Source organism: Siphateles boraxobius, unplaced genomic scaffold (assembly GCF_051911475.1).
Source record: "Siphateles boraxobius isolate OS27281-9 unplaced genomic scaffold, OSU_SipBor_1 19, whole genome shotgun sequence".
Lineage (NCBI taxonomy): Eukaryota > Metazoa > Chordata > Actinopteri > Cypriniformes > Leuciscidae > Siphateles > Siphateles boraxobius.
Window position 1 is genome coordinate 5,808,796 of NW_027508799.1, and position 27,034 is coordinate 5,835,829.

Consider the following 27,034-nt stretch of genomic DNA (forward strand, 5'->3'; position numbering starts at 1 on the left):
TTTTTTAAATGACATATTATTTTATTTCACAACACAGAGGAATGGCACTTCTCAGGTGTCAATCTACATCCACTCTTTCAGTGAACATCCTCAAAGGAAAAAAGAGAATTTAAAGTTGTATGTAAAAATTTTATTTCATTTTTTATCGTAATCACTGACTAAAGCTCATTCTTGTCATCTCACACTTCCCCCACTCCCCTTGGAATAAGTTGCTTGGAATTGTAGTGTTTGGTCTGCTTCGCTTCACACTTGGCTGATCCCATCTTTTTTTCTTCTTGTATTTCTTCTAATGGTGCTTGGATGAAAAACAGGATGATTTTCACTGCTTCCTTCCATCTTTTCATCATCATGTCGTCTCTCTACTAATCATACATGCTTTGCAGGAAACCTTGTAATCGCAGTAGCTGTCCAGCAGAGCCGAGAAAGTCATGTAGTGAAAGTCTAAAACAATAAGATAATTTTGTTGTGTTTTTTTACGCTCCAGCCACTGCAGGCTCGAGAGGCCCCTGCTGCTGCCCCGGCTCGTGCTACTGCCCCTGCTCCTGCCCCTTATCCTGCTCCTCCAGCATTGTGGACCCCTGGCCAGGTGTCCCAGTCGCCTGCAGAGCTTCCTGTCCAATGGAAAGAGCAACTCCCATCTTTCCAGCAGGACTGGATCAGGAAGACTCTGTTCAGGGCCAACATAAAAACAGGGAAGCCTGAGCTGACGCCACATCCCAACTTCTGGTGGTATCCTCCCCAGCCCCCGACCGTCTTCACCCAGCCCCCTACTTCTCCTGATATCTTTTTCTGCCGCCCTCTGTTCCTCTGGATGCCACTGAAGATGTGGTCCATTCCACTTGTCTGTGTCCAGCCAGCCTGCAATAGGCAAGGCAAGGCAAGGCAAGGCAAGGCAAGTTTATTTATATAGCACATTTCATACACAATGGTAATTCAAAGTGCTTTACATAGAAGAAATTAAAATAATCAAAAGAAATCAGAATAATTAAAACAGTTTAGAATAAAAGATAAAATACAGAAATCAGAATAATTAAAACATAAAATAAAATACAGTGCAAACAGTCGGACGAACAGTGGCACAGTGCTCATTCAGTAAATGCACAGCTAAACAGATGTGTTTTGAGTCTGGATTTGAATGTGACTACTGTAGGAGCACATCTGATCTCTTCTGGAAGCTGGTTCCAGCTGCGGCTGGCATAGTAGCTAAAAGCAGACTCGCCATGCTTAGAGTGAACCCTTGGTATTTCTAGCCGATGTGATCCTAATGATCTGAGTGATCTGTTGGGTTTATATTCAGTGAGCATATCTGCAATGTATTGAGGTCCTAGGCCATTGAATGATTTATATACCAGTAATAATACTTTAAAATCAATCCTAAATGTAACTGGCAGCCAGTGTAAAGACCTGAGGACTGGTGTGATGTGTTCATATTTTCTGGTTCTGCTCAGAATCCTAGCAGCAGCGTTCTGTATGAGCTGCAACTGTCTTATGGTCTTTTTGGGAAGGCCAGTGAGAAGTCCATTACAATAATCCACCCTACTGGTGATGAAAGCATGCACAAGTTTTTCTAAGTCTTGACTGGAAACAAAGCATCTAATTCTTGCAATATTTTTCAGGTGATAATATGCTGATTTAGTTATTGCTTTGACATGACTACTGAAACTAAGGTCTGACTCTAGAGACACACCCAGATTCCTGACTTGATTTTTAGTTGTTTGACCCCTAGACTGAAGGTATGCGTTCACCTTGAGAACTTCATCTTTGTTTCCAAACGCAATGACTTCAGTTTTGTCTTTGTTTAACTGAAGAAAGTTTTGGCACATCCAATTGTTTACTTCATCAATGCATTGGCAAAGGGAGTCAATGGGGCTGTAATCGTTAGGCGATAGGGCTAAGTAGAGCTGTGTGTCGTCTGCATAGCTATGGTAAGCGATTTGGTTCTTTCTCATTATTTGGCTCATTGGGAGCATGTACAGGTTGAATAGGAGTGGCGCAAGAATTGAGCCTTGAGGGACTCCGCATGTCATGGATGTCCACTCAGACTTATGGTCTCCTATACTCACATAATAACCTCTGCCTCCTAAGTATGACCTGAACCATTTTAGGACTATCCCAGAAAGCCCGACCCAGTTTTCCAGCCTGTCAAGAAGTATTTTGTGATCGACAGTGTCAAATGCAGCACTGAGGTCGAGTAGTACCAGCACTGATAATTTGCCTGTATCAGTATTTAAGCGAATATCATTTATTATCTTTATGAGCGCGGTCTCTGTACTGTGGTGCGGTCGGAAACCAGATTGAAAATGGTCAAAGTATCCATTCGAGCTTAAGAATTTGTTCAGCTGATTGAAGACAACTTTTTCAATGATCTTGCCTATGAAAGGAAGATTTGAGATCGGTCTATAGTTGTTTAATATGGTCTTATCCAGATTGCTCTTTTTCAGGAGGGGCTTGACAACAGCAGTTTTCAGGGAGGTCGGAAAACTCCCAGAGAGAAGTGAGGCATTTACCACTTCTAGGAGATCTGCTTCTAAGCTGTGTAACACATTTTTGAAAAAAGATGTGGGAAGTGCATCAAGGGCGCAGGTTGATGTTTTTAGTTGCTGTACGGTTTCTTCCAAAATTTTGCCATCAATTTCTTCGAAATCAGACATAGTTGCTACTTTCTCGTGCTGTTGTTTGATCTGCCTGACCCCAGCGCAACTCAAGGATGAGCTGATCACCTTTCTAATATTATTGATTTTCTCAGAGAAGAAAGAAGCAAACTCACTGCACTTTCTCACTGAGAGCATTTCACTGGGAATCTGGCTTGGGGGGTTTGTCAGTCTCTCTACAGTAGCAAAAAGAGTGCGCGTGTTGTTTATATTGCTGTTTATAATATTCGAGAAAAAAGTCTGTCTAGCTTTGCTTAGTTCCTTATTGAAAGCATGGATGCTGTCTTTGTAGATGTTATAATGGACTACAAGTTTTGTCTTCCGCCACATGCGCTCTGCTTTTCTGCATTGTCTTTTCATATTTTGCACTGCTGTTGAGTTTCTCCAAGGTGCTTTTTGTCTGCCACTCTTCTTCCTGACTTTCACAGGAGCAATATCATCAATTACACTCTTAACTTTTGAGTTAAAAGAATCAAGGAGAAAATCAACAGAGTCAGCAGATATGCTTGGTGTTAAAGATATAGCCTTCATAAATAGTACACTAGTATTCTCATTTAAGCATCTCTTCTTGACAGACACAGATCTAGCTTCAATGGCAGGAGAGATCAATATATCAAAGAAAATACAAAAATGATCAGACAGTGCTACATCCTTAATAACAATTGATGAAATGTTTAGACCCTTACTGATAAGTAAATCTAGAGTGTGTCCACGATTATGTGTGGCTCCATGTACATGCTGAGTCAGATCAAAAGTTTTTAAAACAGTTTTGATTTCTTTTGCCATATTGTTTTCTGCATTATCTATGTGAATGTTAAAATCTCCAGCAATGGCAAAGCAGTCAAACTCTGAGGAAATAGAACTTAACAGTTCTGTTAAGTTCTCAGCAAAAGCTGGAGAGTATTTTGGAGGCCTGTAAACAATGATAAGTAAAATGCGTGGAGCACCTTTTAACACAATACCCAGATATTCGAAAGACGGGTAATTCCCAAATGATATTTGCTTACATTGATAGACATCTTTATAAAGAGCAGCTAAACCTCCGCCTCTTCTGACAGCTCTGCAGACACTCATAAAAGTAAAGTTAGGAGGGGCTGTTTCATTGAGGACTGTTGCACTGCAACTTTCTTCTAGCCAAGTTTCATTTAGCAACATAAAATCCAGGTTGTATGTGGTTATTAAGTCATTGACTAAAAGTGATTTATTTTTAAGTGAGCGGATGTTTAAAAGTGCTAACTTAACAGTCTTACTTTTTGTCCCCACAGCAATCTTGGTATGTCGTGTAATAGGCACCAGATTAGATGGGTTTGCTGTACGGCTTTTGAAGGCCTTAGACTTTCTATCATGTAATTGAACAGCAATAGAAAAACATACAGGCACACTGGGTTCCCGCTTGTTCTGTAAACATTTGAGAAAGTTATTGTTATCATAGCGGGGACCCGACACATATCACTGAGAGCTGGTATCAGTTGTTTTTGGTTCACCTCGAGCCGCCGGAGGAGGGTGTGGGCCCTGGCGCTGTGGCAGAGGCCGAAGAGCTCTCACAGGGGGAGGGGGAGGGCGAGCTGGGCCCGTAGGCTTTGGTGGTTGTGGGGCCTGGCGTTTTTTGGTTGGTATCTGGGGGCTCGCAGCAAAAGAGTGGGATAGTCTAGTTCCAGCGTGCACCAGTTGTTCCATTTTCTCTGAGAAGCACAGAAGTGGAGATGCTGGAGAGAGTGATAATGTTTCCAGTGAGAGTGATTTTTGCTCTGGTGTTATTGGAGGCTGTAATATGCTGTCCTGGTTTCCCTGGCTGTTTTCCAGAAAGTCGTCCTTGGGTGCTGTATATTGGAGCAGTGCTGGTATGTCACAGTCTGTCTGTGGTGAGCTCTGTGGGCAGGGCTCAGCTGAGATTGTGTCCGTGAGCAGAGGTTGTTGTGGCTGAGTGGTGTTATCACTGTCCTTGTGTGATGTGTCAACCGCATGTCCATTCAGGGGCTGAAGTGAAATCCTGTGGTCATTCATACTGTATCCAGGTGTGTGTGTGCCATTCAGGTTGAGTGGATTGGCACACATTGCAGAAGGATGACGGAGGGAGAAGTAGATATTGTCCTTTAGCACTCTTGAACCAAGTTTGTTTGGGTGGTGGCCATCCTGTTGAAACAGTTGCCTCTGACTCCAGAAAAGATTGAAGTTGTCAATAAAGTTCACTCCTTTTATATTGCAGGTTTTTTGCAGCCATGTATTAAGCCCAAGCAACCGTGAAAACCTGTTTGTTCCTCTTGCTGGGAGTGGTCCACTGATGAATGTTTGAACTTTCAGTCTTTTAAGTGTTTCAAAAAGTTCATTGAAATCCTTTTTAAGAAGTTCCGACTGCTCTTTATGAATATCATTCTTCCCCACATGAATGATCAGTCGATTTGCAGTCTTATGTTTCATCAGAATGTTCTGAAGTTCCCTGTTTACATCAGATGTTGTTGCTTGTGGAAGGCAGCACGTTGTTGTATCCCTGCTATTAATGTTTCTGATTACGGAGTCGCCCACTATCAGAGTCCTGGGCTCGGCTGCACTGTGAGCTGAGTGCCGCTGTCTGCTCGACCTTGAGCCCCAGTTAGCATCAGTGTTAGCTACTGGTTGATTCAGTCTGTGTTCAATCACATTCATCAAATTTGGGGATTCCTCATTCATTAATACTTCAAATCTGTTCTCAAGATGTATAGGCGGTGGTAGGAGACCAGTGTTTGCAGTCCTTGTCAGAGCCGTATCTGGGGTAGAGGATGCTACTGCAGTAATATGTGATGCTCGTGACAATCTGATGTCTCGAGTGCCTTTGGGTCTCGCACCCTGTTTGTGCCATCGATTAGTAAAACGATCGGCTTGTTTCTCTACACTCAGTATGGCCTGTCGAGAAGCACTAGATTCATGGGACTCACCGGCTGTATGCTGAGGACGTCCATGACGAAGCTCTGTTGTGTGTTCCGTCTGGTTTGGTGGTCGCGCAATTAACTTTGTTTCAAGAATTGCAATCCTTTGTAAAAGTCTGTGGCAGTTGGAGCAGCAAGTAGATTCCAGAGGAGGCATTTTCTTATCCTTATGAATGTAGGCAGTTTTGTTTTCTCTTCCCCGGAATGTAAGCTTTCAGTGGGAGGCTGGTTGAATAAAATAATTCTGCTTTTTTTTGTAGTAATCCAAACGTTTGAGCACTGTGCTGATTTGCTGAAGTTAAAATTAGGTGATAAAAGGAGATAAAATATAGAAATATAAAAGCGATAGAGCAAAGCGCGGAGCAGTAAGCGAGAGCGTCCGAACAGTAGCTGAGCAGGAAGTAGCCACAAGCTGTAAGCAATAACCACAAGCTGACAGCTGCTGGCCTTTATCGCACTCTGCGCAAGGTCCTGGACATAGACGGGTGGTATGACATGGCCACAGAGTATCTGGAGTGCAAAGGGTGCAAGAAGAAGTATCCAGCCTGGTCTGAAGACATCCTGGGACAGCTCGACATGGGACACCGCAGAAAATTCCCCGCCATTCTGACATACAGGTAGAACACATTCATATTTAGAGCAATGCACTGTAATTTGTTGTACTGTATAAAATCAAATACGTTGATTTACTGATATTAACATTGAAATAATAAGATGTGGCACTGAACAGAATTATTTGACTGTCTGTAGGTACTCGTGTGACTACCGTGTAGTCATAATGATGCGGGAGAGGACCCGGGGCAACAGTGTCACATAGCTTCACAAAAAGCTGCAGGAGCAACACACCTCAGCGTGGTCACAGCGGACGCTGGAGTACCTCACTGTCTGTGAGCCCTTCACAGACTCCTCCATCGTTGAGCCTCCACTCTTTTCTGCGCCCCCGCCCCTCCCCTCCCACCCATCCCCAAACCCAAGTAGCTGTTGTCTGTGTATGCAAGGGACGTCCTCTTGGACAGAGACTGGTGCAGCCCACACACGCACAGACAGTCGCAGGTCAGAGCCATGTTCATAGAGTGGGATGAGCTCCAAGTGCGCCTAGACATTTGGCACTTCATGCGGCGCTTTGCAGCAGGTGTCATCACGGAGGCTCATCAGCTCTACGGCACCTTCATGGCTCGGCTTTCCAGGTGCATCTTTGAGCTGGATCCAGATGATGTCGCTGCTCTACGGTTGGCCAAACAGGGGGAGTTACAGGCCAGAGGAGTTGGTCCTGTCTCAGAGAAGTTTCTGGATAAGCTGATGACCAGGAAGGAGTTGGCACTGGACTGTCGCAAGCGGACCAGAGGAGTGGAGGAGACCACCTGGAGGATCAAGGCGCTCATTGATGAGATGGACAGTGAGAAGGGGAGGGACACTCTGGGTGTACCACTGCTGGACCACGAGCGAATCCAACAGGTCTGGATAGACCAGCAGAGGCACATCGCCTGTATTCAGGACCCAAAGGGCTTCCCTCTGTACCAGAAGACAGACACACTGAAGAAGGGTGGTGTGGAGCTCAGCTGCTATCGCTGTGCTCGTGGCTCCACCTCCTTAGAGTCTTTCCACCTCCATTTAAATCGCTTCATCCCAGTTAGGTTATAACTTTTATAACCTGCAAAAACTTTAAACTTTTATAACCTATTCTGCCATACTGAATACATAGATAACTAATATTTGACTTTATTTGACCTGTAGGGACCAGTGCCAGTGATGCGCATTTCCAGGCCTATCTCCTGGAAGGCCTGATGCGCTGGAACCAGGACCGGATGGATGAAGCAGTGAGGGGAAAGACTGACCTGAGGACCTACAGTAGCGTTGAGAGGGAGGCAATGTACCGGCTCAGCCGCAAAGTGCTGAAGATGTCCCTGGATGATCGCTACCAGCCTCCAGGGGCTTACACAGGTGAGAATTATTCATTTTATCTCAAACAAAAGATTATAAATTATACAGGTGTTTGAGTGTACATTTTTTATATTGTATTTCATATAATTCAACTGTTGTTGGAGTTATTTGTACTTTGTTTAATTTAGGCTTAATTTGACCCTTTATTGCCTTATTTCTTTGCTTTCTTTTGCTAAAGTGAATTTGCTTTATTTTGCATTTATGCTTATTATCTTCTTGTTTAGTATTTTAATTTTTTGATCTGTTAAACTGCGTCAAGCCTACAAACAATCAAACTTTGAAAAGTTTGATTGTTTTTTTTTGTTTCAGTTTGTTATAGACAAATAGCCACTACAGCTATAATAATGTGAATGTTCTTTGTATGTGTGTTCTTTTGCAGGGGAGCTGCTGGGTATGGAGTATCTGTACAGTCAGTCTGGGAAATCCCTGACTGTTATGGATAACCCAGAAGAGGAGGATCGGCTGGTGGAGCAGATGACTGATGAGGTGGTGCAGGACGAAGGCTTTGTTGAGGAGGAACCTGAGGACCTCACAGTGCCAGTCCTCTATGACCCCATTGAGCCTGTCCCAGTCCACAGCAGCAGCGGCCCCCAGGCCTTCAACCCCTGTCCCTCTGCACCAGGACCATCCTCACTACAGCCACCCACAGGACTGCAGCGCCCTGCCCAGCCTCCTCTGCAGTCTCCTACTCTGCGCCCTGCCCAGCCTCATCTGCAGTCTCCTCCTCTGTGCCCTGCCCAGCCTCCTCTGCAGTCTCCTCCTCTGCGCCCTGCCCAGCCTCCTCTGCAGTCTCCTCCTCTGCGCCCTGCTCAGCCTCCTCTACAGTCTCCTCCACAGCCTTCTGTCCAGCCAAGTGCTGCCTCTGCTCCTGCAACATCAACTGGGTCCAGTGTTCTAGACCAGGCTCCTGTAAGTAAGCTTCTCATTATTAGTTTCTATTTGCTTTTACACTCTGACATTTAACATGCTGTGTATTGTTATTGTAATACTTTCCTGCAGGCTCCTGTTCTTGGACCCGATTACGTTGCAGGCTGGGATAAGGTGCAGGATCTGGCTGAGTACCTGGTGTCCCTCCGTCAGGCACTCTACCTGGACGAGCAGCAGGTCACAGAGGTCATCCGCCTGTGGACTGCTCTTCCTGATGGGGACAAGAGGAAGATCCACTATCAGCCCAGACACCAGCCCAAACTGACCCACGGACGCTTCAAGGCTCCGAAAAACACAGGAGTGACACCGGGTGTGGACAGTGTGAAGAGGTGCCTGATTGGTCATCCTGGGGGGCCAGCTCAGTGGCCCAGCACCAGTCGCTTAGTTGAGGCCATGTGTATCAAACTGTGTGCACTTCACAAGTCCCCAACTAAGAAGGATGGAGTCCGTCTTCCTCGTTGGACTAAGGTGCTCACGGATTACCACCACATCCGAGACCTGGTGCTGAACTGCCAAATTCTGATGGAGGCCACGTCACTTCAGCTGTTTATGCTGAATCAGAGGACTCTCACTCAGTGGTAAGCATGGTTTTACATTGACATTTGAAAGAAAGGGATAGCAGTTATTTATTATGAATACATTTTTTGATTGCAGGTTTAATCACCCAGGAAGTGACTGTCCTTACCCAGGGCCTTGCTGCAGAAGACCGCATCACTGTGGCCAGCTCACAGCTTCCTGCTCCGCGGGAAGAGCTGGATGAGGCTCCCTCCACAACAGGGGCCCGGCACGGGTTTGTCCTTCCTCCTACCAGAGCGGGACAGGCTCCTAAGCTACGGCCAGGCAGATGACCTGCCAGTGCTGCAATTGTGAGGCCAATTACCCCAGCAGCTCCTACTCCTCCCCCAGTTCCTGTGCCACTGCCCCAGTTCATTTTATTGAACACTGCGCCCACGCTGCTGGCAGCTGGTGCAGGTGGCGCTTCAGCTGCTCCTCTCCTGGCTCCAACTCCAGTGTTTCCTGACGTGCGAGAGGCTTTTTTTTCTTTTTTTTCTCTCAATCTTTCTGTAATGTCTTGTTTGTTTAATTTATATTACAGAATGTTCTATTCTATTTCTACATTGTTAGTTGTTTATTGTTGTTCATTAATGTCTTGTAGTTTTAGTAAATAAATACTGTTCACACTCTTATTCATTGTGCTGCTTTTAATTGCCTTGGGACTGGAATGTGCAAACTGTACATGGGCCCACCCACTCTTTCATAGAGTATACATTGTATATAACACATATATTGTGTGTATGTCCATATATTTATGTGTGTGTGTACTTATTTCAATATTTGTGTGTACTCATTTTAATTAAAAAAATTACATTTCGATATTTGTGTGCATTTGTGTGTATAAAACATTTGAAGTGTCCTAAAATAAATCACATCAATCACATCAATCAATCCCACACACAAAAAACACATATTTGAATAAACATTTGTATTAGTTTTATTAAACCATAAACATGTAATATGCTTTTTTAAAAATAATATACACAATTAATATCAATCAATATAATGACATGTCACATTGATAACCAAGTGAAGGCGAATGCGCAGTTGATCACACAGTAGTCGCGCAGAACAGGGGTTCGAGCCCAGCCCGCGGAGTGTGACTTGTTTCACATGTAACTAAAACTCTTCCATAACGTACAGGAATGTAGCCCGAATATTGTTGCAGGGCAAATTTGTGCTTTTTTTCACGTTTTCTGCGTCCTTTCGCTTGCGTGCGGGGCGCAAAGATTGGACCCCTTCTTTTGCGCAGCGAGCGCTCTACCATTTGAGCTAATTCCCCTCGATGATGGAGTGAAGGTGTCCATCGCTCTCAAAGACAAAGACGAGGCGCCATCTCTAGCACGTCTGCAGGTGCTGCAGTGTGATTTCCAATGACCACAAAAAAAGAGGCTGCATTTCCTCTGTGCTGGCAACTTAGCACTGGCTACTTTTTAACTGTAGATTTAATTAAAATATTGCGCTTTAAGCCATGCAAGCGGAAATGTTTGCCGCCCGACAGCAGCAAAGAGGATGCATGTTTCGGTTCGTTGGTCTAGGGGTATGATTCTCGCTTAGGGTGCGAGAGGTCCCGGGTTCAAATCCCGGACGAGCCCATTATTAGGCTTTGCTTTTAATCTCTTCAGCCTGATTAGGGCAACCAGGATATTTCTGAGAAATTGGGGATAAAATGTGACAGAGAGAGGCCGGTTAGCTCAGTTGGTTAGAGCGTGGTGCTAATAATGTCAATGTTTGCTTTGGCGCGTGGATGGAATGCTCATGTTTTGTTCCGGGTGGTGGAGGCCTGTGTTCCAGAGAGGTCCTGCTCAAAACTCTTTTTAAAACACCATCGAGCATCCGTAATAACTTACGACATCGATCGAACGTGGATTTTGTTCTCATAAGGAGGGCACCGGTAACTTGTAACCTATCAGGCTCTCAGGCATGAGGTCAATCGATTCGGCATAGGCCTATATGTACTAGCGTTTTTGCTTCCGTTTGGAGGTTGTGTCCCTCCAACTCTTTGTTGTATGGCTAACTTTTGCCTTTGGATATTTTGAGAACTTTGTCTTCGGTAACCGCTCTCTCACTCGACAGACCGAAACGGAACTTTAACTCCGGGTTGTGCATATTATTGGCCTGCTCTACTGGGTCAATTTGTATCCCCCAACAACAGATATGGCTCAAACAAACAAAGTACAATCTACGCCTACCTCTAGACTTAACCCTGACTTTACCCGCAAGAGGCTATGCCAAGCCTGTGCGAAATGTGAGGCTCCCTTTCACGGGTGCAATTTAGGCACGGATAAAGACCGCAACCAGCCCGAAGCAGTCCACCGCAGTTGCCCGGCTAGCTCAGTCGGTAGAGCATGAAACTCTTAATCTCAGGGTCGTGGGTTCGAGCCCCACGTTGGGTGCATCTATTAGCCCTCTCTGTTTCCAACGGGTCTCGGTTTCCAGCGTGGAAAGCGAGTCCGCCATTGCCGGAAAAGTCCAGGTCTGCTATTTTTTATAAGCTAACCCATGGACAGGCTAGCCGTAGGTCTCTGTGGCGCAATCGGTCAGCGCGTTCGGCTGTTACAGAAAGGTTGGTGGTTCGAGCCCACCCAGGGACGAATAGTGTTTTTCGTTGACGTCCTGCCATGCAACCACCAACACAGCTGCAGAATTTAGCACACGTGTGTCCACTAACACATCCGTGTCATTTCGGAAGCATTAAACGACGTTTCTTGGCCCCTTTTAGCGTTTACAGCTTGGTCAGTTGTTTTGTGTTCAAAGAAGACAGCGGGTGTTGTGAAAGTTTACATCAGCTTATGTTTGCTGTGGCGCGTGGATGGAATGCTCATGTTTTGTTCCGGGTGGTGGAGGCCTGTGTTCCAGAGAGGTCCTGCTCAAAACTCTTTTTAAAACACCATCGAGCATCCGTAATAACTTACGACATCGATCGAACATGGATTTTGTTCTCATAAGGAGGGCACCGGTAACTTGTAACCTATCAGGCTCTCAGGCATGAGGTCAATCGATTCGGCATAGGCCTATATGTACTAGCGTTTTTGCTTCCGTTTGGAGGTTGTGTCCCTCCAACTCTTTGTTGTATGGCTAACTTTTGCCGTTGGATATTTTGAGAACTTTGTCTTCGGTAACCGCTCTCTCACTCGACAGACCGAAACGGAACTTTAACTCCGGGTTGTGCATATTATTGGCCTGCTCTACTGGGTCAATTTGTATCCCCCAACAACAGATATGGCTCAAACAAACAAAGTACAATCTAAGCCTCTAGGCTTAACCCTGACTTTACCCGCAAGAGGCTATGCCAAGCCTGTGCGAAATGTGAGGCTCCCTTTCACGGGTGCAATTTAGGCACGGATAAAGACCGCCACCAGCCCGAAGCAGTCCACCACATTTGCCCGGCTGGCTCAGTCGGTAGAGCATGAGACTCTTAATCTCAGGGTCGTGAGTTCGAGCCCCACGTTGGGCGCATCTATTAGCCCTCTCTCTTCCCAACGGGCTCTCGGTTTCCAGCGTGGAAAGCGAGTCCGCCATTGCCGGAAAAGTCCAGGTCTGCTATTTTTTATAAGCTAACCCATGGACAGGCTAGCCGTAGGTATCTGTGGCGCAATCGGTCAGCGCGTTCAGCTGTTAACCGAAAGGTTAGTGGTCCGAGCCCTCCCAGGGACGAATGTTGTTTTTCGTTGACGCCATGCAACCACCAACACAGCTGCAGAATTTAGCACACGTGTGTCCACTAACACATCGGTGTCATTTCGGACGCATGAAACGACGTTTCTTGGCCCCTTTTAGCGTTTACAGCTTGGTCAGTTGCTTTGTGTTCAAAGAAGACAGCGGGTGTTGTGAAAGTTTACATCAGCTTATGTTTGCTGTGGCGTGTGGATGGAATGCTCATCTTTTGTTCCGGGTGGTGGAGGCCTGTGTTCCAGAGAGGTCCTGCTCAAAACTGTTTTTAAAACACCATCGAGCATCCGTAATAACTTACGACATCGATCGAACGTGGATTTTGTTCTCATAAGGAGGGCACCGGTAACTTGTAACCTATCAGGCTCTCAGGCATGAGGTCAATCAATTCGGCATAGGCCTACATGTACTAGCGTTTTTGCTTCCGTTTGGAGGTGGTGTCCCTCCAACTCTTTGTTGTATGACTCACTTTTGCCTTTGGATATTTTGAGAAGTTTGTCTTCGGTAACCGCTCTCTCACTCGACAGACCGAAACGGAACTTTAGCTCCGGGTTGTGCATATTATTGGCCTGCTCTACTGGGTCAAATTGTATCCCCCAACAAAAGATATGGCTCAAACAAACAAAGTACACTCTAAGCCTACCTCTAGGCTTCACCCTGACTTTACCCGCAAGAGGCTATGCCAAGCCTGTGCGAAATGTGAGGCTCCCTTTCACGGGCGCAATTTAGGCAAGGATATAGGCCGCGACCAGCCCGAAGCAGATCACCGCAGTTGCCCGGCTAGCTCAGTCGGTAGAGCATGAGACTCTTAATCTCAGGGTCGTGCGTTCGAGCCCCACGTTGTGCACATCTATTAGTCCTCTCTCTACCCAACGGGGTCTCGTTTTCCAACGTGGAAAGCGAGTTCGCCATTGACGGAAAAGTCCAGGTCTGCTTTTTTTTATAAGCTAACCCATGGACAGGCTAGCCGTAGGGATCTGTGGTGCAATCGGTCAGTGCGATCGGCTGTTAACCGAAAGGTTGGTGGTTCGAGCCCACCCAGGGACAAATGGTGTTTTTCTTTGATGTCCTGCCATGCAACCACCAACACAGCTGCAGAATTTAGCACACGTGTGTCCACTAACACATCCGTGTCATTTCGGACGCATGACACAACGTTTCTTGGCCCCTTTTAGCGTTTACAGCTTGGTCAGTTGCTTTGTGTTCAAAGAAGACAGCGGGTGTTGTGAAAGTTTACATCAGCTTATGTTTGCTCTGGGGCGTGGATGGACTGCTCATGTTTTGTTCCGGGTGGTGGAGGCCTGTGTTCCAGAGAGGTCCTGCTCAAAACTCTTTTTAAAACACCATCGAGTATCAGTAATAACTTACGACATCGATCGAACGTGGATTTTGTTCTCATAAGGAGGGCACCGGTAACTTGTAACCTATCAGGCTCTCAGGCATGAGGTCAATCGATTCGGCATAGGCCTATATGTACTAGCGTTTTTGCTTCCGTTTGGAGGTTGTGTCCCTCCAACTCTTTGTTGTATGACTCACTTTTGCCTTTGGATATTTTGAGAAGTTTGTATTCGGTAACCGCTCTCCCACTCGACAGACCGAAATGGAACTTTAGCTCCGGGTTGTGCATATTATTGGCCTGCTCTACTGGGTCAATTTGTATCCCCCAACAACAGATATGGCTCAAACAAACAAAGTACAATCTAAGCCTACCTCTAGGCTTAACCCTGACTTTACCCGCAAGAGGCTATGCCAAGCCTGTGCGAAATGTGAGGCTCCCTTTCACGGGTGCAATTTAGGCACGGATAAAGACCGCGACCAGCCCGAAGCAGTTCACCGCAGTTGCCCGGCTAGCAGTGCCGGGAGAACGAGAGACTGTCAATTGCCATCCTATCACGTATCACTATTGGCATCTTTCCATCTTTGTTCACAGCCAATCAATAAAGCCTGATCCCATCATCTCCGTTTCCCAGCTTCCAATTACTATGATCGATTTCAAACTTTTTTTTTATACGTATGCATCAATCACGTATCAGTATGTGTATCTTTACCTCACAGTTTACAGCCAATCAATAAAGTCCATTTCCGAAATCTCCGTCTCCTTGCTTTTGTTGACAACCAATCGCTATCCTTCATTCCCAAAAACCCTCCATCTACCTGACGGGGCATCGCCAGAGGTTAAGTGGTTTCCAGCGGTTTTGAAAAAAAAGTTGAAACTTTACAGGTGTCAAAGTACTGGGTTTACTTTGGATTTCACGTTACTACATCGAGGTAAGAAACCGACAATGTTGTTATATTTAATTAAGTGACTTGCACTAGTTAGCTAGCGTATTACGTGTACTAACGTTACAAGAACGTCTTATTTATGTAGCAGAGGTCAAGGGTAGTGGCCCGTTTCATTATTTTTAATGAATGTTTACAGTTTTACATGTTTATATCAATATAATTACTATCGTGCATAATGTATGTTATTACGTTGTTATGCTTACATTAAGTTGGCTAAAAATAGCTAGCCTATCATATAGATTACCTCGTACCGCTATATGGCTGAATTATGCATAACGTTAACATTAATTAGCCTACAGTTTTGGGCGCCAGTTTTTACCAGAGGTAAAATAATTTGTGTCTGTTCATTTCAGCTGTAATTCAATACATAGGCTAACCATAAAACTGCGCCTTTATTAACATTAACATTACGTTGTATGACGTAATATGGGCCTTGTGTTGTTTAAGTGGGCTATAATCGATAATAATCATAATGTGGGCTAATTGTAAGTCTATGTAATCGAAATGGTATGTAATAATCTGATTTTTATGGAGTTATGGGTAACACTTTACTTGAAGGGGTGTGCATAAGACTAACATGACACCTTCATAATCATGACATGACACATGTTATGAATATGAAGGAGGTTTCATGCATGTTTATGACAACTGTCATTAAGTGTCATTCGCTCAATTATGACATTTTTTATGCAAATATGACATTGTTTGAGATGTCTTTGTTATGACAGCTTGACATAAACCAATACATCATAACCTGTCAGTGTCTTTGTCATGACAACTTGACATTACTAAGACAACACAACCTGCCATAAACATGACATAGCAGATTAATTATCAAACTTAAGAAACCACATAGCTTTATTGGTTAACATTACATTAAACTGTCAGGTGGTTGGTTTTGATATTGGCTGTCATGAGGCCATTATAACTGTTTAATGACAAATTCAATTTGTACCACTGTAGTTGAGGTCACGAAAAATATTCATGACACAGTTATAATGGCCTCATGACAGCCAATGTCAAAACCAACCACATGCCAGTTTAACTTAATTTAATGTCAAGTTGTCATGACAAAGACACTGACAGGTTATGATGTTATGGTTTATGTCAAGGTGTCATAACAAAGACATCTTAAACAATGTCATATGTGCATTCAAAATGTCATTAATGAGCGAAAAACACTTAATGACAGTTGTCATACACATGCATAAACCCTACTTCATATTCATGACATATGTTATGTCATGGTTATGAAGGTGTCATGTCAGTCTTATGTACACCCCTTCAAGTAAAGTGTTACCGAGTTATGTTATGGCATATACCCACACACCACAATATCCCTTCCTCCCAAAATATCAAACTATAACCTTGTCCAAAAACACTGAGATGAAATATGTGCTATGTGAAATAAATGTATGAAATGGATTAACTACTCTACTGAATAGTCATAAACTTTGTATTTTGCCACACGCTTTCTTTTATTGGAAGATGGCTTCCAAGCACAAGAAGCACAGGGCTATGAGTGAGGGTGAATGGATGACCCGCCTGCGCAGATTTGCCACACAGGGGGTCTGGCCTTCTGAGGAAGGAAACAGACCGGCACCACGCCAGAAGAAATGGCATGACCTGTATCAGAAGGTAAACTTGGGCATGTATATAAACACAGGGAAGCTATGTCATATATAGAGGGAGCAGATAGTTATGATTCACTGTCATATGTTACAGATTGAGAAGTGTCCACTGCAACACAGGGGGCAAATGTCTCTGTTTGGGGGGACACAGACATGTGACTGTGGTTTCCATGCAAAAAAGGTATAAGTGTTTCATAAAACTGTAATGTGTTGATGGTGTATTGTGTATTTTTGAATTAAATTTCCTTTTCTGTGAAATTGTAGCCTTCCAGTTTGGCCCCTGTGGCCGTGTGTCATCCACACCATCCACGTCACCACCTGTAACACCAGGGCAGTCAGGAACAACATCTGGAAAAGCACCTTTAAAGCCTACTTTAACTTTGGCATCGGTAAATGCATGTCTTTGCAGATATTTATGTTATCATATGTTATAGCATTTTAAAATGCTTCACATAATGTTACTAATTTCTTTTTGTCAGTTTACAAAGCCACGGTATGGTGGGGCCCATGGTGCAGCTTTAAAGCCAAACCTAGGTGTGGCAAGGACGCATGCAACCAAGGTATATAGTCAAAAAAATGAAATTTCATTCCATAAAGATATGCTGAGTTTATCTAATCATTGTTACTGCAATACCTGATAATGATATATTATTTCATTCAATATTGTAAACTGTGTTCTCTTAATCTTGCAGCCTATTAGCACTTCTGCATTGTCCAGCCCTGCATCTAGGACACCATCTCCTGCACACAGTCCCAGGCTGTATATTCAGACCGTCTCCCCCCTGTCTCTTCCTCCTTCTTCTGTGTCTGAAGCCACCTCTGCTTCCTGTGCTCCAGGAGCTGCTTCTAGAGTTGTGAGAAACTCTTTCATTTAATCGTTTTTCTTCACACTAATATTGTTGGATCACATAAATATGCTACATTTTGAACAAACATTCCTCATAAGTGGCTTGTAATCATATCTACTGTATGTGTTTGCCTTTTTTAATACATTAGGAAGTGTCAGCCGCTGCCTCCTCTGGGACGTCCTCTGCTCCTCTCACCCCTGTGATCAGCTCCACCTGTGTTCCCTCTGCTGCTCCATCTGTGGCTGGATCCTCTGTTCAACCTGCCGAGGATAGGCTGATCGCTCCAGGTTCAGAGTCTGGATGGCTTCCCGCAAAGTTGATGAAAACCATACCACCACAGGGTCAGAAATGGATTTCAGCAGCTTTGTGGAAGCAACATCGGCTTCGTACTGACCTGAAGCTGTGGTATGATCCACCAGAGCCAGCTCTGATCTATCACCAAGGGCCCGCTCCAGAGCGCTTCTTTACACACCGGCTTCTGCTGTGGATGCCATACCACCTCTGGAAGGTCAGGCTGTCCTGTCCTGTGTGTGGGAGACAGCTCACAGGCTATGGGGCACACAAGAGAGCCCGTCAGGTTCTGGATGTGGACCAGTACTACCTTATGATCACGGAGACTCTCTGGTGCAGTGGGTGCAAAACGGCCTTAATTTCCACCAGCAAGGCCATCTTGGACCAGCTGGACTTAGCCCACAGACTGGAATTTAGGCTGATCCTAACTCGAAAGTGAGTATACTGAGATTACTTAGCTTGTGTAACAAATGTTTGTCATTTAAAACACAATTGAGATGAGCTGGTTTTAATGTTTGTGTCTTTCTGTCTCTCTTTCCCTTTGTTTTATTCAGGTATGCCTGTGACATGCGGGTCATAAGGTTCCTGAGGGAGAGGGCCCTGGGCAACAGCCCCTCTCGCTTAGTGAGGCAGCTGCGGGAGAACCACAGCGAGGAGTGGCTGAAGCGTCTTTGCCGATACCTTGGTGCCTGCTCAGACTTCATCTCCCAGCCAAGCCTGCTCCCTGTGAGGTTTCAGGAGCCACCTGAGCCGAAACTATCCCCTCCCACAGGTGGATGCTGGCTGTTTATGGGCGAGATATCTTGTGCAAGATTGACCACATTAAAGCCAGCATAACGTCCACATATGGCTGCATTCTGAAGATGGACTCAACCAAAAAGGTAACTATTATTACATTTCAATCAAAAGAATTGAAAATACACCATTAGTAGTAGTACAGTAGTATGTATGTAATGTTCCATATATAAATAATTTAGCATCACTCACTGTCTTTTCTGTGTGATAACAGATCACAAAGAAGCTATCGGGGTTTGCAAAGGGGACAGCTATGTGGCTAACATCTGTCAGCAATGAGGTGGGCCAGATCCTCATTAGTGTTCTGACAGCTCAGGAGGGTCCAGCCCTGGACCGAATGGCAGCTGACCTCATCCGGAGGTACACTGATGCGGTTGTGGCTCAGCCTCAGCTCCTCTATGTGGACTGCGACTGCTGTCGGGAGGGCACTGGGCAGACCAAGCTCAAGCAGCGATTTGGTGGGTGGCCAGACTTGGTGGTGAAGCTGGACATCTACCATTTCATGCGGTGACTGGCAGCTGGGTGCACTAAAGATGCACATCCTCTTTACCCCATTTTCATGGCACGCATGTCTTGCTGCATTTTTGAATGGGACAGTGGGGATGTGTCTCTGCTGAGGCGGGCCAAGAGGGAGCAGCTGAAACATGAAGGTGTCCCTGGTATCACCGACACTATGGTGGACCAACGGATCACCAAGGATGAATTGGCCCTGCACTGCCGAAGGCGGACAAGAGGAGAGCAGCAGACCATTCTGATGATCGAGCACCTCCTCAGCGAGCTGATGGGGGTAAAGGGTCGAGACCTTCTTGGTGTCCCTCTCTTGGACCAGGAGAGGATGCAGCACATCTGGCAAGTCCAGATGAGGCACGTAAACTGCATTCAGGATGAACCAGGTGTGCTGCTCTACACACAGACTGGCACCACCACCAAAGATGGTATTGTGCTGCCAAAATACAGATGCGCAAGGGGCTCCACATCGCTGGAGTACTTTCATCTACACCTGAACAGGTTCATTCCAGGTCAGTATAAATCATTATTCATCAGAAATATTAAGGGTGACACAATGAATGTCTTTCAAATAGCATAGCACAAAAAAAGTAATGTAACGTTATTGATCTTATCTAAAGGAACAAGCACCAACAGCTTAAATTTCCAGCTGTACCTCCTGGAAGGCTTGAACAGGTGGAATCAGGACCGTAAAATGGCATCTCTGGCAGGCACACCTCCGTCCCTGTTAAGCTACTCCGGGGACCTGGTGCACTGTGTCAACACCCACAGTGTTAAGGTACTTGGAAGACAGCTTGTACCGTCTTTTCAGCCACCATCTGTCTATACTGGTGAGTTTCAGCTTTAAATTGCTTTTTATATTGCATAAAAATAGAATATTTGTATATTATTTTTCTGAAAACTGATTTCCCTCTACTGTGTTCTCCTGTCTGTCCCAGGTGAACTCATAGGTATAGATTACCTGTACCGTCAAACAGGGCAGGCCATGCAGGACGTGGATCCTGACTCTGAGGTGACAGAACAGATGTTGGAGGATGTGGGCACGGAGGAGGAGTTGGAGGATGAGGGATTCGGATATGTCAGTTTGGACCTTAACCTGGATCCCACTATTGAGGTGCTGGACCTGTCCCCTGGCACATCACCCACCGCAATCAGCGTAGCCAGCACTCCTGCCTCTGTCCAGACTGGGTCTGCTAACACCACCACAGCAGCACCTAATCAACAACTGGTAACTATTCTTAATAATAAAAGTACAAGTAGTATTATTTGTATAGCACTATTAACTTTATTTGTATAGCACAATGAAAAGAAAAATAGAAACAAAATAAATACCATTAATACAATCTAAAGAGTAAATAGATTAATAAAAAAGCAAAGTAAAAAAGATAAATTAAATTCCATAAACATGTTTATTCCCCCTTTTTTCAGTCTTACAACTGGATGACCAGGGTGCCCTCTGGTCCATTCTCTGCCACAACCATCTACGCCGCCTCTGGTCCATCCACCATGACCACCCACGCCGCCTCTGGTCCATCCACCATGACCACCCACAGCGCCTCTGGTCCATCCACCATGACCACTCACAGCGCCTCTGGTCCATCCACCATGACCACCCACAGCGCCTCTGGTCCATCTACCATGACCACTCACAGCGCCTCTGGTCCATCCTCCACGACCACCTACGCCGCCTCTGGTCCATCTGCCATGACTGGTCCATCCTCCACGACCACCTACGCCGCCTCTGGTCCATCTGCCATGACTGGTCCATCCTCCACGACCACCCACGCCGCCTCTGGTCCATCCACCATGACCACCCACAGCGCCTCTGGTCCATCCGCCACAACCACCCACACCGCCTCTGGTCCATCCAACATGACCACCCACGCTGCCTCTGGTCCATCTGCCATGACCACCCACACTGCCTCTGGTCCATCTGCCATGACCACCTACCCCTCCATCCTTCCTCTCCCGACCACTCTCACTGTCTCTGTTGCTGCAGCCACTGCTCCTCCAGCAGTGCAACCAGTGCCTGAGCAACCGCTGGTAAGACTTTTTGTGACAAGTACATTGTGATGGTTGTGTTGTTCTTCTGTTTGTGATATTGTATCTTTATAACATTGACTTACTCTTATATTTTACCAGGCTGTGGATGAGCGCAGTGTACCAGGGATAGAGAGAGTGGACAACCTGGCAGGCTACTTGGTGGGGCTTAGGGTGGAAACTGGGCAAACTCTGAGCCACCAGCAGGCCAGTACCATCATTGCCCTATGGCAAAGCCTGCTTCCGTATGACCAGCAGAGAGTGGCGTACGCTGCCCGGCACCAGGTGCGTCTTACAACAGGACGCTTCAGGTGCTCAAAAACCAAGCCTGAATTCACGCCTGGTGTGGACAGCATGACCCGTTGCGTCCTTGGGTCAACAGGATCCCCTGCTCAGTGGCCAGACTGTTGCCGCCTGGTAGAGTCTATCTTTGTTAAACTGTGTGATATTCACAGGAGCCCAAAAAAATTGGGAAATCATGCCGTAACAAGATGGACTCTAATTCTGAGGGACTACAGCAAGATTCGGCAGCTGGTCCTGTGCAATGGTACTGTGATGGAGAATACCACCCTGCAATTGTTTGAGGTGAATCAAACAACCTTAATTCAGTGGCACAACAAGCGGCTGAAGAGGCAAGAATGTGCCATCCTGCTTCAGGGTGTGAACTTGCCAGCCCCCATTCCTATTGCTGCTAGGCCTCTCCCCCCTGGACAGATTCACCCCACTGCAGCACCCCTACAGCCTGGTCCCCAACACCACTACCACTTGCCTGAAAGCACAGTGGGAAAGGCAGTGGACAAGCGAAAGTCTGCAGTTCCAGCTCCGCACCCCACTCCTCCAAAAGTTTTCCGGCCAAGGCAGTTGTTCCCTGCTGATTCTGCCCCTTTACCTGTTGTCCCCAACCCCAGTCCTGCATTTGCCCCCATTGTCCAAACACCTGTTTCTGCTCCTTCACCTGTCATCGCCAACCCCAGTCCTGCCTTTGGCCCGTTTGTGTTTTTGTGTCCAGCTCCAGTTCCTGCCGTCCGGCAGATTGCTCCTGCTGGCCCCATTCCCTCCCCACCACCTGCTCGGAGGCCCTACGTCCGCACTGTGGACAAAAACAAGTGCAGTCTGTGCCACCAGCCCCGCAACAAAGATACTGGCCACAGCCAGTATTATGGCCACATTTACTGTCCCCAGACTGCTGTTATGCCACTTGACCAGTGGATGGAGGAGATGAAGAAGAAGAGGGCAGATATAAAAAAAATAATTTGTTTATTTCAAAATGCTACATGTGTGTGTGTGCGTGTGCGCATCCGTTAGGGTCATTTGTTCACCCTCCATGAAGCTAATTTGTTCATTTGCTTTTTAAATTAGTTAATTTACCCCATATGAGACTATGTAAGCTTACGTAAAGCTTTTTTGTTTGTAAATAGTCCACAACCTGTTATATACTGTGTGTGTGTGTGTGTGTGTGTGTGTGTGTGTGTGTGTGTGTGTGTGTGTGTGTGTGTGTGTGCGTGCGCGTGTCTGTGCGTGCGCGTGTCTGTGAGTGTGTGTGCGTGTGTGTGTGTGTGTGTGTGTGTGTGTGTGTGTGTGTGTGTGTGTGTGTGTCTGTTATTCTTTGATATAAAGGTTTATTATTATTATAAGCAGTAGTAGTAGTAGTATCACATTCTTATTTTTAGGTGTTCAAGCACGAAGTCCCTGGTTTTTCGCCCGATCGGAACCAAACCAGTCTAGGCCTATTCTCTGGACTCTCTAGATCAATAATTAGCGAAAAAAAGTTGAAATTTTGCAATTGGGTGGCTGTAACAGGGTCATTTAGAAAAAAGGGCGGGGCAAAATACACTCAAAAGCCTATAAATCATAAATAAAAACTCAGAACTTCACAAAAATTGATGAGCATATGTGTCAGAACATGGTGAAGAAGCATGCAAAGTTTCATGGAGATCGGACCATAGGTGGCGCTATAACTGTTAAAAAGCTTCAAAACCATGTATTTCCTATGGTAAATTGCCTGTTTAAAACCAGTGCAGTACAATTCTCTGCACTCTCTAGAATAGATCAATAATTGTCAGAAAAGGTATAACTTCTTCATTTGCATGGCTATAATAGGGTGTAAGTTGGATGGTTATAACAGCTAACAGTTTGGATGGCTATAACAGCCAATAAATGGTATTTTACTGCCCCCTGCTGTCATTTCATCATACTACTCCCTAATATTGTTATATATAATTCATATTTAGACTCTATAAAATCATTATTTTAACATTTACAATCAAATTTTGTTAAAATTAATGTATTATTCACAATTGTGTCACAGGAAGGCTGAAAACGAAAGTATAACGTTAGGCCACGCCCTCCCAGTACAAATTCACTCATAACTCGAAAACGGAAAGTCCCTGCGCGTTCAAATTTGGTTGGTAAAGTCCTCTATTGGGCCTTGGTCGAAATCTATCATCACGGGCCTCGGGAGCGCCCCCCCGCGGATCGCTAATTCGAGAGACCCCCGAATTTGAACGGCTGTAACTCCCGACCTAGACCACCTAGATTCTTGTGGGATAGCTCGTTGGAAAGGGCACGTCCTCACCTAGCTTCGATTCGAGTTTGGTGTGATTTGCCCTGGGCATTCCCGAGATATAAGCCCCAAAAGATATGCCTTTGAACGGGCATAACTCCCGGCCCCGATCGGCCACCAACACCGGGATGGTCTCGTTCAACAGGGCTCCTCGGACACTATCTAAGTTCTGAGTTTCAGATTTTTTCACTTTCTCGTTACCGAAATATAAGTGAAAAACCAAATTTCCATTAATTCATTTCAACTCTATATAGGCTGTAATACCAAAGTTGTCCACTAGAGGGAGCAGCAGTATTAGACATGTTTAATCTTTTTATCAGCTTTCAGCATTGGCTAACAAACAAATGCTTAAAGCTATTTTTTTTAAATTAGTTGTATATTATTACATCAAAAAGAAATATGTGAAATGCGTATAGACCATTAAAAGAGATTTCAAAAATAACATATCCCACACGTGTGTGTGTGTGTGTGTGTGTGTGTGTGTGTGTGTGTGTGTGTGTGTGTGTGTGTGTGTGTGTGTGTGTGTGTGTGTGTGTGTGTGTGTGTGTTTGTGTGTGTGTGTGTGTGTGTGTAAGCATGCATTATGGAGTTAACATGAAAAAAATGGTTTGCCTTAGTGCAGGATATTACTGAAACCAAGTTGTTTAAAATGAAAGTGAGCCAATAAGTGGTCTTCTACTTCCCTCTGCTGGCCATTTTACTTCTTAAAGCTATTTTATTATTATGATGGACTGGTAATATACTTTAATATTATTAAAGTATATTGCCTAAATATTCAACTAAACTAAATTAGATTTTATCAACTATATTAAACTAAATTAGATTTTCACAATAACATCCCAAAAGTGTGTCTGTAAGCATGCATTATTGAGTAAACATGAAAATTTTAGACATTTTTTTCAATAAAATTATATGATTAAAATGAAAACTAAAAATTGCGTTTTAAATGGGAAATCTGTAATAAGCATTTTTTTACCTACCATTTATTTCAAATATCTATAGCTATAACAAAATGTGTTTAAGCATTTTTATTAGAGTTAATATGAAAAACATGCCATTAAAAAAATACATGGTATCAAACCAAGTCATAGAAAACAAAACTGCATTTTACTGCCAGAATAATACAATGTTGTTGTTTTTAAACAATGCATATGAAAATAAGTAACATTAACAATCAATTAATTTATTCAAGTTGAATCGTTTGCATATTGAAGAATGTCTCTGTGGTATCATTTCATTCATTTCAATTTTTTGCACATATGAAAGAAGAAAAGTATTTTCAATAATATATGTTCAAAACTATATTGCATATATATATATATATATTTATATAATCCGTGAGACCTCCGGCTTGGAACAGCTGTAACTCCCTACCTAGACCACCTAGATTATTGTGGGATAGCTTGTTTGAAAGGTCCCGTCCACATCTTGCTTCACAAAGAAATATGTGAAATGCTTATAGACCATTAAAGTATATTTTCATGATGACACATCCCAATAGCATTGAAAACAACAATAACAACATGTGTGTATGTGTTTGTGTGTCTATGATCTCAGTGGTTAAATGCTTGCTACACAAAACTTAATGTCTTTTGATGCTTTTGAGCTTAACTGCCTTAACTGCCTTAACTGCTTGAACACCGCTAAATGCTGCTCGCAGCTTTAATTATTATTCTTATTGCAACAATGCATTAAAATTACAAGAAAGGGACAGAATGATATTGAAGACAAATCCACAGTGTGTGAGAACTGAAGTGAATGTCAGAAACACTTCTTTGATATAAAGGTTTATTATTATTTATTATAAGCAGTAGTGGTATCATATTCTTATTTTAAGTATTTGTATTGAAACAAAGCATTAAACTTACAAGAAAGGGACAGAATTGTATGGACAGGTCCACAGGATGTGAGAAGTGATTGTCAGAATGATACAAATGTTTATTATTATTATTATTATTATTATTATTATTATTATTATTATTATCATAAGCAGTAGTAGTAGTATCATATTCTTATTTTTATTATTGTTATTGCAACAATTACCAATTCTATTTGTATCAGTTTTTAAGCTATATTTGATAGATTCATAGCACTTTGTAAGAGTTTGCAATAGTTGATGCATGTTCCAATCGGGATTCGAACCGCCGATTTCCGCCTTTTTCCCCTCTTTTTTTCTCTTCTCCTTCCCCTTCATTCCTCCTTCTCTCTCTTCCCCTCGATGATGGAGAGAAGGTGTCCATCGCTCTCAAAGACAAAGACGAGGCGCGATCCCTAGCACGTGTGCAGGTGCTGCAGCGGGATTTCCAATGACCACAAAAAAAGAGGCCGGATTTCCTCTGTTCTGGCAACTTTGCACTGGCTACCTTTAAATTGTAGATTTAATCAAAAAATTGCGCTTTAAGCCATGCAAGCTGAAATGTTTGCGGCCCGGCAGCAAGGAGGACGTATGTTTCGGCTCGTTGGTGTAGGGGTATGTTTCTCGCTTAGGGTGCGAGAGGTCCCGGATTCAAATCTCGGACGAGACAATTATTAGGCTTTGCTTTTAATCTCTTCAGCCTGATTAGGGCAACCAGGATATTTCTGAGAAATTGGGGATAAAATGTGCCGGAGAGAGGCGGGTTAGCTCAGTTGGTTAGAGCGTGGTGCTAATAACGCCAAGGTTGCGGTTTCGATCCCGTACGGGCCACTCATTTTCTCTCTGGGACCTTCGCTCTGCTCTTCTCGAAAATGACGGGCGGTCTCCCAGAGATGCCGGCTGGCTAAACCGCAGAAGTACCTGGCCGAAATAGCTCAGTTGGGAGAGCGTTAGACTGAAGATCTAAAGGTCCCTGGTTCAATCCCGGGTTTCGGCAGAGGAACCACATCCTAGCACTCTGGGCTTTGAATCCAGTGATACGAGTTCAAATCTCGGTGGAATCTTTTTAGGTTCTTTGCGGAAGGAAGGGAAAAAACAGAGGTGATGCGCAACTGCTGACGTGGCAGTGAAATTGGCACTCTCAAACCGAGTCGGAATTCGGGAAACATGGGCTTAAAAGCAAAGGCTTCATTTGCTCCTTGCTATCGTGCTTCTGGACTCAATGACTTAAATCTCTGCTGCTCATGGGAAAAGTTGACACACCAAGGTTCCATGGTGTAATGGTGAGCACTCTGGGCGCTGAATCCAGCGATCCGAGTTCAAATCTCGCGGGGACCTGCTTTTGCCAGGAATGTGTGCAGTACCTCGTTTGAAAAAACTTTTTCGGCAGCACTGAGCCGCAAGAGCTCATCTAGGTAGTGCTCCTTGAAGGGGGGCGTAAAAAGGATGGACAGCACTGGAGAATGCAGGCATCGATCCCGCTACCTCTCGCTTGCGCTTGCTGCTTCCTACCGATTGAGCTAAAGTAAGCCCAAAGTAAGCCCACGTGAGCCAATCGCGATTCTCTGCTGT

General features: G+C 44.7%; 5 non-coding genes across 5 annotated transcripts; all 5 read left to right on the forward strand.

Moving 5' to 3' along the window:
* The first annotated feature begins 10,500 nt into the window (after nucleotides 1-10,500).
* Nucleotides 10,501-10,572, forward strand: trnap-agg (transfer RNA proline (anticodon AGG)). Its single transcript has one exon. It is a non-coding gene; the product is annotated as a tRNA-Pro (tRNA).
* A 728-nt stretch (nucleotides 10,573-11,300) lies between these two features.
* On the forward strand, nucleotides 11,301-11,373 carry trnak-cuu (transfer RNA lysine (anticodon CUU)). The gene has a single exon. It is a non-coding gene; the product is annotated as a tRNA-Lys (tRNA).
* A 988-nt stretch (nucleotides 11,374-12,361) lies between these two features.
* Nucleotides 12,362-12,434, forward strand: trnak-cuu (transfer RNA lysine (anticodon CUU)). The gene has a single exon. It is a non-coding gene; the product is annotated as a tRNA-Lys (tRNA).
* Nucleotides 12,435-13,423: 989 nt separating this feature from the next.
* trnak-cuu (transfer RNA lysine (anticodon CUU)) lies at nucleotides 13,424-13,496 on the forward strand. Its single transcript has one exon. It is a non-coding gene; the product is annotated as a tRNA-Lys (tRNA).
* Nucleotides 13,497-26,386: 12,890 nt separating this feature from the next.
* On the forward strand, nucleotides 26,387-26,459 carry trnaf-gaa (transfer RNA phenylalanine (anticodon GAA)). Its single transcript has one exon. It is a non-coding gene; the product is annotated as a tRNA-Phe (tRNA).
* The last annotated feature ends 575 nt before the right edge of the window (nucleotides 26,460-27,034 follow it).